Source organism: Mustela erminea, chromosome 8, assembly GCF_009829155.1.
Source record: "Mustela erminea isolate mMusErm1 chromosome 8, mMusErm1.Pri, whole genome shotgun sequence".
NCBI lineage: Eukaryota > Metazoa > Chordata > Mammalia > Carnivora > Mustelidae > Mustela > Mustela erminea.
The window spans coordinates 7,613,837-7,625,949 of record NC_045621.1 but is presented as its reverse complement, the minus strand read 5'-3'; the positions used below and the strand labels follow the sequence as shown (position 1 = coordinate 7,625,949).

At 36.8% G+C, this 12,113-nt stretch overlaps 1 long non-coding RNA gene across 3 annotated transcripts in view; it reads right to left on the bottom strand.

The window, feature by feature from the left end:
* LOC116597331 overlaps positions 1–12,113 on the bottom strand; it is an 88,915-nt gene that overhangs the window by 59,405 nt on the left and 17,397 nt on the right. For all 3 annotated transcript variants that reach the window (XR_004288561.1, XR_004288560.1, XR_004288559.1), the window contains exon 2: positions 4,573–4,639. This is a non-coding gene — a long non-coding RNA (uncharacterized LOC116597331). The remainder of the gene's footprint in view (positions 1–4,572; positions 4,640–12,113) is intronic.

The window sequence follows — 12,113 nt, the reverse complement described above, 5'->3', positions numbered from 1 at the left end:
TGCTCAAGGGCCCAAGTCAAACCTGGCTCTCATCAGGCTCTCTGAGTTGTTTTTTAAAAATTTTATTTATTTATTTGACAGAGATCACAAGTAGGCAGAGAGGCAGGCAGGGAGAGAGGAGGAAGCAAGCTCCCTGAAGAGCAGAGAGCCTGACGCGGGGCTCAATCCTGGGACCTTGAGATCACAACCCCAGCCGAAGGCAGAGGCCCAACCCACTGAGCCACCTAGGCACCCCAGGCTCTCTGAGTCTTAATCTTTGGCTTAAAAAAGGAGGTGGCAATAAAAGTGATAGTAATACTTACTTCTGGATGCTGTGAAGATTTAACAAGACAAAGTGTATGAAAGTGCTTCATACATGTACCTTATTTACAACTATTTAAATATGTTCACATTGTCATCCGTTGCCTTTTTTTTCTATCTTTTCAGTGTCAGTCTCATAGATGTCATGCTATTAGTCTTTTTTTTTTTTTTTTAGATTCTATTTATTGATTGGAGACAGAGGGAGAGAGCATGAGCAGAGGGCAAGGGACAAGCAGACTACCCGCTGAGTGGGGAGCTTGAGTGGGGTTTCAACCGACATCATGACCTGAGCTAAAGTCAGATGCTTAACCATTGGAGCCACCCAGGTGCCTCTGCTATTAGTCTTAACATAATGTTTGTTTTCCTCTGAGTGCACCTTAAGTGTGGAAAACAGAACTGATCAATATACTCCAGGATTTGACCAACCATGTAGAGTGGGCCAAAATATCAATTTCCCAGTTTTGGATACTACATGTAATAATGCATTTTAATACCAGAGCTATTTTGGCAGCCACTCCCAGTGTTGACTCAAATTGGGTTTAAAAAAAAAAAAGAAAAAAAACAACAACTAAAACTTCCTAAGTGTCTTTGATACAGCCTGCTGTTAAATTAGATTTTTTCTACGCTATTATTAGGTACTTTTTTTTAAAAATTTTGGCTTCTTTTTTTTTTTTTTTTTAAGATTTTACTTATTTATTTGACAGACAGAGATCATAAGGAGACAGAGAGGCAGGCAGAGAGAGAGAGGAGGAAGCAGGCTCCCTGCCGAGCAAAGAGCCCGATGCAGGACTCGATCCCAGGATTCTGGGATCATGACCTGAGCTGAAAGCAGAGGCTTATCCCACTGAGCCACCCAGGTGCCCCAGGTACTTCTTTTTTAAACTTGATTGTAATACTTTATAATTTATCCCCCACTTATTTCCATTAAACTTCCTTTTATTCAACTTAGACTTCTTGAGTTGTGGTTTGGACTCTGTTCTTCAATATGTATATTATTATTCTTTTTCTAAAACAAACTCCTCTGGATCATTATGTTTTATTCACTTAGGGACAAGCATGGAAAGAAATGATTATCTTGTTTTTGTCTTCTTTCTTTATTTTTTTTTTAAGATTTTATTTATTTATCTTACAGAGAGAGTGAGAGACAGACAGAGCGTGAGCAGGTGGGTAGAGGCAGTGAGAGGGAGATGCAGACTCTCCGCCGAGTAGAGAGCCTTTTTCGGGGATCATGCCCTGAGCTGAAGGTGGACAACTGACTGAGCCATTCAGGTGCCCCATTGTTTTCTTTCTTTCCGCCTCAGAGTCTGTCCTCCAGTTCTTCTCTCCTCTTCAGATGTCTCCATAGCCAACCCCTTACTTCTGTCGAGCCTTCCTTTAGTATTGGCTGCTATTTCACCTTCGCAACAAGACGTTCCTGACCACCCTGCTTAATACCGTAGCCCTCATCCTCTGCTGACCCCCATTTTGTTTCATAGCACTTAAAACCATCTAATACAATATATTTTATTTTATATTAATTATCATTACTGTCTATCCCCATGCTCCATGAATACACGAATCTGCTTTGTTTACTGATAGATCCCAAGTTTCTAGAACAGTATTGAACACATTTTAGGCAATCAATAAATATTAATTGGATAAAATGAATATATTTCAGGTCAGTATCAATTGTGATAAATCGATTTAGATGCTAAATCGATTTTGATAGTGCCCATGCCTCTTGGATTCCCACAATCCATGGATCACCAGTTTTTAGTTTTTGACATATTGATAATTTGCTCTTTTTTCACAGATATTTTGGGGAGAAGCTGAGAAAGGCTGAATCAGGGAATGTTAGATGCCATTTTATACCAGATATGTCAGATAGTCTTTAAATGTGATAAATCTCCCACCAAGTCATTGATAAAAATATTGATTAGCAGAAGCCAAAGATAGAACCCTGAAGTACAGCTCCTATGATCTCCCCCTCGTCATTAATGTTTACTCTTTTGTACAGCCACTTATCCAGTTGGTGTTCACCTGACAGAACCATCTTTCATCCTGTGTTTCTCTCTGTGAATCACACAGATGTGATGGTTAAAGTTGGTAAATATGGGATGCCAGACAAATAACAGTAACAATAAGGGCTAAAGTATATTGGGTACTTACTGTCTGCTGGGCACCGTGCTGGGTTTAATATGCACCATATTTTATTTAATGGATTTATTCCACTTCTTTTCCTTTTTTTAAATGAGTGAGATCATAAAACTAGTAAGTGATGCAATGAGTATTTGACCCCAGACAGTCTGACTCCAGAGTCTAATCACTGACCCTATTACATTGACTTCCCTGACATGCATATTCTATGTGAATGTCCCTCACTCAACAGCGTAATTATTCTGACATCAAATATCTTTTGGAAAGTCTACTATGTGCCAAGATGTGCACTAGGAAGGAGGGAGACAAATATGAATATGATTTGAATTCCCTGCAGAAGCTAAAAAGAAATTTAGAATTATGGAGTACGCTGCATGAATCTTATATCTATCTGCTGCAGTTATTTTGTTTTTCCCTTTTTTTGGTTGTTGATAATTAGTGATGTCTTTCCCTTTATGCTAATTTGATACTTGGTTCCAAAAACCTTTTGGCAGCCAAGAGGCACAAAAATCCAGGGGATAAATACACTTCTCCTCAGAGGTTTCTAAAAAGCAGAAACTGGGGACACTTTCTTGATGGAGCCTGCTTATTTATAGTCCCACATAAATGCCAATCCCTTGAACCCTGAGAGGAGCTGTGCTTGAACAGATCCCCCTGACCTGCTGCCAAGGTGCTGCTTTGATCTTCTGAGTCTTTTACTAAGTTCTCATGCGATCTCATTGCACTGCCCCTTAACTGAAAGCAATTTTCATGTTTTATATTTAAGCCTTTTGAGGCTCTGAGCCAGGTGGTGAATTAATTACATTTGTAGGTTGAGAAAAGATCCCAACTTTGTTGTTAAATTCAGCTAAAGTTAGAAACTTCTTTTGAAGGCTGTATTAATACCATTTACTTTTATTTCATAAAAAATCTATTTCAAAGGCAGTACATGGTTTAATGGCTGATTTTAAATGTTTTAGATAAGGATTATTATAATCATAGGTAAAAAATATGAAGGTTTTTTTTTAAAGAATCAATCAGTGTCTTTTTGAGGCAATGACAAATTTTAGTGGAGGTGATATGGCTATGAGGTCTTCTTTTTGGAGGTAAAGGGGAAGTCATGTTTGAGGTTTATAGAATTTATACAGAGTGTTACTTCAACACACTAAACAATCTGGAGAGAATACAGTGCCAATAGCATTTTTCTGAGAGGGCGGGGTGGGGGACTTAAGAGAGCTCTGAACTTGAAGTCAGAAGAGCAGTTCTAAATCTTCTTTCCAGCACTTACTTGAAATCTTATCTTGGCAAACTCCTTAACATCACTGACTCTCAGTCTCTTTACTTATCAAATGGGAATAATGGTATTTTCTCATTATTGTTCTAGGATCCACTGAAATAAAGTTAATAAGTTGTCTGTAATGGAGTAGGTACTTAAATTGCTACAGGTATTTGAGCCTGCGACACTCAAAATACACTACAAATTACTGTGGTTCTTGATACCCTGGACACTATTTTGCAGCTGGAAAGGAGAAGAGCATTACCCTCCTTCAGAAATGGAGAAACCCTATTTTAAATGACCTGAACCTCATCATTTGGAAAGAGGCAGAGAACCCTGTTTTCTGACAAATACCTTTCTTATGAGTTCCTGTTCAATAGCAAGCAATACAGTAGTAAAAGGAAAGGCCTCTCTTAAATCAAGTAGAATATATCTTCCTTGAGTGATTGAATGCAAACCTTGACTATGTAAGCATTTTCAGGAGAAGGTCATTGTCTATAGAATTAATTTTCATTCTTGGCTCAACAATGCCTACTGGCCGTCAGAGCTTCGTGAAAACCCCATCTGTTTAGTTAGGGACTGGCCTGATTGATGAGGGATTGACAGGAGTTGGAGGATAAATCCTGGCATCTAGGGATAAATTATTTAAGTGTCCTTTCATTCTGGGTAGAAACTAAGTCTCCTTCAAGACATATAATATAAAGTAGAAAGTGAAAACTTTTGTCTGAATATAGTAAATAATGGAAGCCCTAATAGATGCTCAATGAACTTTGTTAATTTTGTGATTTAAAATTTTTTTCTTTCTTGAAATTATTCAGATAGCTTTCATTTAATACATATAGGTCCAGTATACACTAAGTTTTAGAACTTCACTTTCTTACCGTTCTGTGTTTTATTCACTCTGTCTTCACATACATCAGCCAAGCCTGGTTTTGTATAGTTTTCATTCTAAAAATACATGTAATATTTACATCAGATTTATATTTTTAAACTATTCACATTCCACTCTGTGAGATGCTAAAATAAACTATCCCCTATTATCCCCAAGCCCATCCTTCAAGAATTGCTAGAGGTGTTTTGAGTTTATCATTATTTCATATATGAACACATTTCATATCTCACATTGTCACTGTAGTTAATATATCTTTTATGAATTACTGTTAGCAAGTGATTTCATGACAAAGAGTTATACTGAGAGCACAGTCTAACATGTAAGGCCATCTATGTTTTAAATGATAAATATTCCAAAATTTAAATATACTAAAAACCAATAATCATCTAAAAATACATAAAATTACTTGATTTTAAAGAAAGCCTACAATATACAAAATTAACAATTTGTTTCATTTCTTCTTAAAACCTGTGAGATGATTGCAGTAAACTATGTTATATTTGATCGTTTCAACATGTCAACATCATATACCAAAAAATAATAGATAAATACGGTAAAATGCTATTTAACAAGCATTTATTTGGGTTCAGTAAAAGTAAGGAATCCTACAAAATATTGAAGAAGAAGCAGTGACTGAGGTCCTGGATTAACAGTGGCTGTCAGTCAAATGGGAAAGATCAGACACGAAGGGAAATAGTCTAAATGCGAGGTAAAAAGTGGTAAGTATACAACAACGTGTTACTGGAGCTCAAGGAAAGAAGGATTTCTTTTTTTCCTTATGGAAGGAAGGAGAGAGAAGGGAGATTAAAGGCTTAGAGGAGGTGTTGCCTTCTGTCGTGGCCCACCAAGAAAGAAACAGAGTAGGAAATGTTAGTCATGAGCATCTCCACCCATTGTGTACTCACCCATCTATCAGTCACCACTAAGCTTACTTCTTTTCCTTAGAGGCCAAACTTCCTCCTATTCCCCCAAACCTACCACACCTGCCATGCCCTTGTATTTTGGTACAGGATTATTTCTTTTCTTGGAATACTTTTTCTCCCCATTATTCTTTGCAAACTCTCACTCTTCCTTCAAGACCATCTAGAACTCTGCCTCCTGCTTCAGCAGTCTCTCAAACCTTGTCACTACTTCCTCCATTCCTTTACAAATTTTGTACACTCCCTTTTATAAAACTTAATCTGATTTGGCATCAGTTTCTTCTTCTCTATTGGGAGATTCAAGAAACATGACTTATTTTATGTAACTATTGCTTATCACAATGTTTGGCACTGAGAAAATAATACATGTTATTTGAATAAATGAATGGGAGAATGTGTAAAATGTGTTGAGTGTGTTATATTATTTTGGTGCTAATTTACATGTCCTGATGAAAAATGAGGTTGAGCATCTTTACATGTGCCTACTGGCCGTTTATATATTTATTTTTGTAAAGTGTCTATTTAAATTTTGCCAGTTAAAAATTTTTGTTGACTTGGGTTGTATGAGTTTTCTTTATTTTCTGGTTTCTTGGGATTTTGACTTAGTTATGGGGATTAATCAGATTGCAACCATGGTCACTTCCTTACTTCCCAGAGGTGGTAGATTGTGAAATAAATATGGCCCCAAATTTCTCCTTTCCTAGGGAGTGATATTGCCATTCATCCAATCAAGAAAGAGAGAGAGTTTACTTCTTCATCTTGAATTTTAGTGGGCCTGGTGACTTACTTACTTTCTCTCTTTCTTTTTAAAGATTTTATTTACTTATTTGACACAGAGAGTGAGAGAGCACAGGGGTAGCAGCAGAGAGAGAGAGAAAAGCAGGCTTCCTGCTGAGTGGGGAGCCTGGTGTGGGGTTCGATCTGGGATCATGACCTAAGCCAAAGACAGATCCTTGACTGACTGAGCCACCCAGGCGGCCCAGCCTGGTGATTTTCTACATTCCAAGAGAGTGTAGAAAAGTGACATTGGAACGACTGCCGAGCCAGGGCATCAAGAAGCCTCACTTCCACCAGTTTCACCCGTTTGAATCCAGCTGCCGTGTGGAAAAGTCAAATCCTTGATGTAGCCCAGTTCTATCTCCTAGAGGATGCAGAGAGCAGTTTAGCTATCCCAGCGGAGACTGCCAGAAGGCATTCCTAGTCAACCTACTGAATCGTAACAAATTCCCAAGTAGTGGTTATTTGAAGCCACTGAGTTTTTAGGTGCTTTATCACAAATCCACGGGTAATGGATACACTGGGATTAAAATGCACTCAAGAAGAGTTTCATTTATTGGGGTGAGTTTGGGCAAAATTAATGCTAAAGCATTTTTTAATGTAAAAAAAAACCCAGATTGAATGGAAACTGAAACCTGTCTTATGACCAATGTCGCTTGAATTATCCACCCTATAGAGTATACTGGGAGAGGAAGAACATACAATTTCATGATTTTAGGTAGTGTACAGACAATTGTAAGGTGCTATATTCTTCTTCTTTTAAGATTTTATTTGAGAGAGAGAGAGAGAGAGAACAAACAGGGGGAGGAGCAAAGGGTGAGGGAGAGGGACAAGCTGACTCCCCACTGAGCCTGGAGCCTGGAGCTTGGAGCCAGGAGCCTGACACAGGGATCCATCGTAGGACCCCGAGATTGTGTCCTGAGTTGAAGTCAGATGCTTCACCAACTGAGTCCCCAGGTGCCTCCTAAGGTGCTATATTCTAATCTCAGAGTAGTATTTGGGATTTTTTTTGCAGAAAAAAGTGAATAATTTAAAAATTTGTACCACATATATAGTGGTACAAAGAATATAGCATTCTTAGAAGCAGTCCTAAATATTATCAAAACACAAAAATGTTCATCTAGATGCCAAATAAAATAAATTTTTCAAAGCCTCAAATGTTCTGACAAGTGTTAATTCTCCTTTACACAATCTACAAAATTTATTAAGTAGATTTGCACACAATACAAGTAAGTTACCCTTGGGAGATAATAAGTTTTGAGAGAGTAAATTGTAAATAGAACCTCAGACATTTGATTGGATGAGCTATTATTTTTCCATGGGCCCTTCCTCTACTTGTTAACTCTATCATATTTAAATCTTATACATTTAAAAAATAGAAAATAGAGAAATGTTACTAAAAACATTTTTTGAGTAAAGATGCAGAACTTTAAACATATATTCAAAGCATTTATCTAGGAAAATAGCCCCCCTGTGAATTACTGGTTACATCACAGAGGTATTCCAAATAGCATCTGTGGAAATTCATTTAGTACAAAATTATGTTTCCCACCTACTAGACAATTAGAACCTAGTGCATGCATGGAGGGGGCTGGGAGGAAATTATCTATCAAGAATATCTCAAGGCAGTTGGCAAATATCCAGATTTTGGAGGAACCTAGTTAGTGCCCTGTTCTAACTATTGCAAAAGTAATTTTCTTTCTGAAATGGAAAATTAATGTAATGTTCCTGAAGGGAAACATTTAATAATAATCAAGTCAAGGCATAAGGCACCTGATTCCCTTCTGTGACCTTAGTCCTAATGTATTAGTAACCCTGAGGCTCTGCTCTTAACTAGATTGTGGTTCAGAGACTAAATCACTCAACTGTGAAGTTCTGATATTCTCCTTGCCCCTATTTCATATGATAATCAGTGTTGAGCTGATGGATATTGCTAAAATGCACAATAAACTTTTCCCCATTTTTTTTTTTTTTACCAAAACTATGGTCCAGTAACATTACTCCATACTAAAAGAAAGAAAACACCTTAATGAGTTATGTTAAGATCATATTCTGGTTAATAAACTTTAATATATTTAAATCATCACAATTAATTAAATACCAAAACAGAGATAGAGAATATAGTTTGACATTTCATAAGAATGTTGTTTTGCAATAAAATACTACACCAATAGTAAAGGGAACAAATATAATTATAAATAAGTATATTAGATATTCAGTAAATTTGGTCACATTATTTTAAAATCACTACTAGAAATGGCACTTAATAGAACTGAATAAAACAAATAGCCCTTAATGGAAAAGTTGACATGTTTCAACTGAAGATATCTTAACAGCAAATTTTATCCTTAATTTGTTACTTTTTGAACTCCAGTTCTATGGAATCTGGAAATCACCTGTTCCAACTTTCTACCTATGAAGGAATCTCTTCCACAGCATTAAAAAGAAATTTTATTTCTTTATTTGAGAAAGAGAAAAAGAGAGAGCACAGGCAGGGGGAGGAGCAGAGGGTGAGAGACAAGCAGACTCCCACTGAGCGGAGAGCTCTATGCGGGACTCGATTAGAGCACCCTGAGATCATGACCTGAGCTAAAGTCCAATGCCCAACAGACTGAGCCACCCAGCCTCCCTTACAGCATCTCGTCAGAGTACTCATCCAATCTGAAATACGTTCACAGGCAAGAGAACTGAAGGATCCACTTCTTTATGTTACCGGATCCTTAACTGTTTGACAATTTAAATTTGCACCAGATTTTCCTACCAGAAGTCTTGGTTGTTCCTAACAGAGCAGATTCCTCTTACACAACATAGCCCTTCAAATACTTGTCAGCAACTATATGGCACGAGCAGATTTGTCTTTTAGAGAGATCACTTTGGTTGCAAGGTGGAGTAAACTGAAAGGAATAAGCTGAAAGAAATTTAAAAAGAACCTAGACTGACAAATTATAAGAAACGGGGAAAAAAAGAACAAGTTCTGGCTTCACATTCACAGGATGTCCAGTACACTATTGGGAATTTTATTTATGGTTGAGATGATAATGAAATCAGCCAACAATTTTGGAAATGATTTTAAAATTATATTCCCACTACACACAAACACACTAAAATGAACTAGAGACTAATTAAAGATTAAAAAAAATGAAACCATTAACATACTAGAAAAATTCTAGGACAATTAAAAAAAAATTCCTGAAATGGAAAAGCCTATCTTAGCATTATATCAAAACCAAAAATATATATAAGAAAAGGGTTTTAATCTAATCATTTAGCAAATGTGAATCTTAGACTTCAAATTTGAATATATAGTCAACAAGACATTATTCCTTTAATTTCAACCTTCTAGCAGGTTATCAGAAAGTTCCAACCTTATTACAACTGAGGCCTTCTTCTATTCCTCAAGGTTGCATCAAAATCAGAGAAGCTTACGTGGTAGGTAGAAAATTAGGTGTGTTGCACCAGATTTTTGCACCAGAAAATTAGGTGTGTTGCACCAGGGGATGATGGGATGCAAATGTCAATGCTTTTATTTTCCATAGAATGTCTCATGATGCCATTATCAATATTCAAGTCTATGTTTTGTCCTTGAAGTTGGGTAGCTCTCTCTGGCTTCTGTCTCATACAGGGATTTAGGGAACTAGCTGCCTCTGCCTGGATGCACATTCAACATTCTCTGGAATCCTGCCACTTCCCCAGCATGAAAATCGAGGCAGCTCTGAAACCAGATGTCTTGTCTCCAAAAATCGCTTTATAGTGGTGGAGAAACCCCCACTCTACCTCTTGTGTTTCTACTCTGCTTCTTCTCTCCTACCTGACCTCCCTCTTTTTCTGCTATAACAGGCTTTGACAGTGCATTTCAAATCACTCAAATTATTAATAGTTGCAAAAAAGTTAATATTTCCTTAGGGACAAGGAAGAATTGGTCTTAAATTCTCCTAGGAGAAAAAAATTTGAAGAAAGGGAGGAAAAGTAGAAGATTGGTTTTCCATTTCAAACAGTTTTTGCATTCAAATCATACCTACAAAAATCATGTGAAAGAAGCCTTGGAAAAAAGCCTGGGGAAATTATTACAATGTATATGATAAACAGAGTTTTTACAAATCAAAATGCAAAAGACGGTATTTCATAAAACGTTGGCAAAGAACACAAACAACCAATCTAGAGGAAAAAATATAAATTATCATATTTTATACTTATGAAAGATTTCTTACCCTTACTAGAAATTTTAGGAATGCAAACTAAAGTAACAACCATCATTTCATACCAACCATATTGGCTTTTTAAAAAAAAAGTCAGTCTAAATATCCAAGGCAAGGACTATGGTAAGACAAGTTACTTGCCTCAGGAACAAAAAATTCAGTAATCAGAATAAATAAATTTTGATGGAAATTAATGAAAAAAATCTATGATGAACAAAATGTCAAAGTTTTAAATAAAGGCAGGATTCAGCCTTGCATTTTATATGACCTTAATCCTGGCCCTGCCAATAATGGTAAATATCAGGAGAAATCACACTCATCCCTACTATGAAAGGCCTACAGATTGGTGGGCAATTTGGCAATATATGTTCACAATTGAAATATGCATAGCCCTTAACATAAAAATTCTACTTTGGGGGATTTTTTATAATGAAGCAATATGATAAACAAATAAAGGTATCTGTACATAAATGCTCACTTAAACATTGTTTAAAGGAGCAAAACATAGAAAAGTGATAATTATCCAGATAAGTTATGCCATATCTCCTCACTTTGTCATACTACTGACAATTGAAAATGATGTGGGTATATATACTTTTACTTAGAAACTTGAGGCATGGTATAGAAGTAACTGGAAAAAAGGAGCTTTCGTTATTTGTAGACAAATAGTTAAAAAAAAATGTTTAGGTTTATACACACCCACACACACACACACCCCACATCCATTCATCTATTTATCTATGTATGAAGGAAAATTTAAAAAGGTAAACCTGAAGTGTTAACAGTGGTTTTCTCTGAGAGGGCAGAATAGAATTCTGGGCCTATTTTTTCCCTAACATCCTGAGTGATGAATTTTTTCCCTGATTTCTAAAGTTGTTTCTACCAAGTTGGAGGAAGAGTGAGAACTGAGCCAAGAGAGTTTGCATCAAGGGAATAATTATAATATCCAAATTCCCATATCAGGAGAAAAACGTCTAAAAGCTGTGCAGCTCACTTATTGCCTCTTAGAAGATGGCATCTGAAAAAAATCTACTGAGGAACTGTAGCCCTTTTAGTCCCCAGGACGTTTCCATAAGTCTTCTTCTTTCCTTTTCTTTTGAACAAATGCATTTTCAAGTTCTGGATTTCACTTTGATTTTCCCTTGAATGCTACAAAAATGCCACCCCAATTCTAAAGAAAGGGGGATTTCTTATGATTAAGGTGTCCCATGCTTATAGCTAAGGATTCTCCCATGCCAGTTCTTCAACCACAGTGGAGCACAGGAAAGGAAAATAAGCCAGCGCCATGCATTAGAGCATAGTGTCATGGGAGCTGGAGGAGGAAGTTTCAACAAATTGCTGAGCAAGGCCACATTCGGCAAAAATGTAAAGACGTGCAGACTAAGTCTTGATTGTTGGATTATGGAACTGAAGGTCATTGGTCACTTTCAAGGGTACGTATAGAAGTAAAGTGTCAGGAGTCATCATGAAAGGATGTAAGAACAAGGTCGATGGGGTAAGAATATGCTAAGAAGCTTTGGAAAGCATAATTTAAGTGAGAAGTGGTGGGAAGAGATGGACTTGCTTGACAAGATAGAGAAAAAAAAAAACCCCATCAACATTTAAAAAGACTAGAGGGAGGAAGATGTATTACAGTG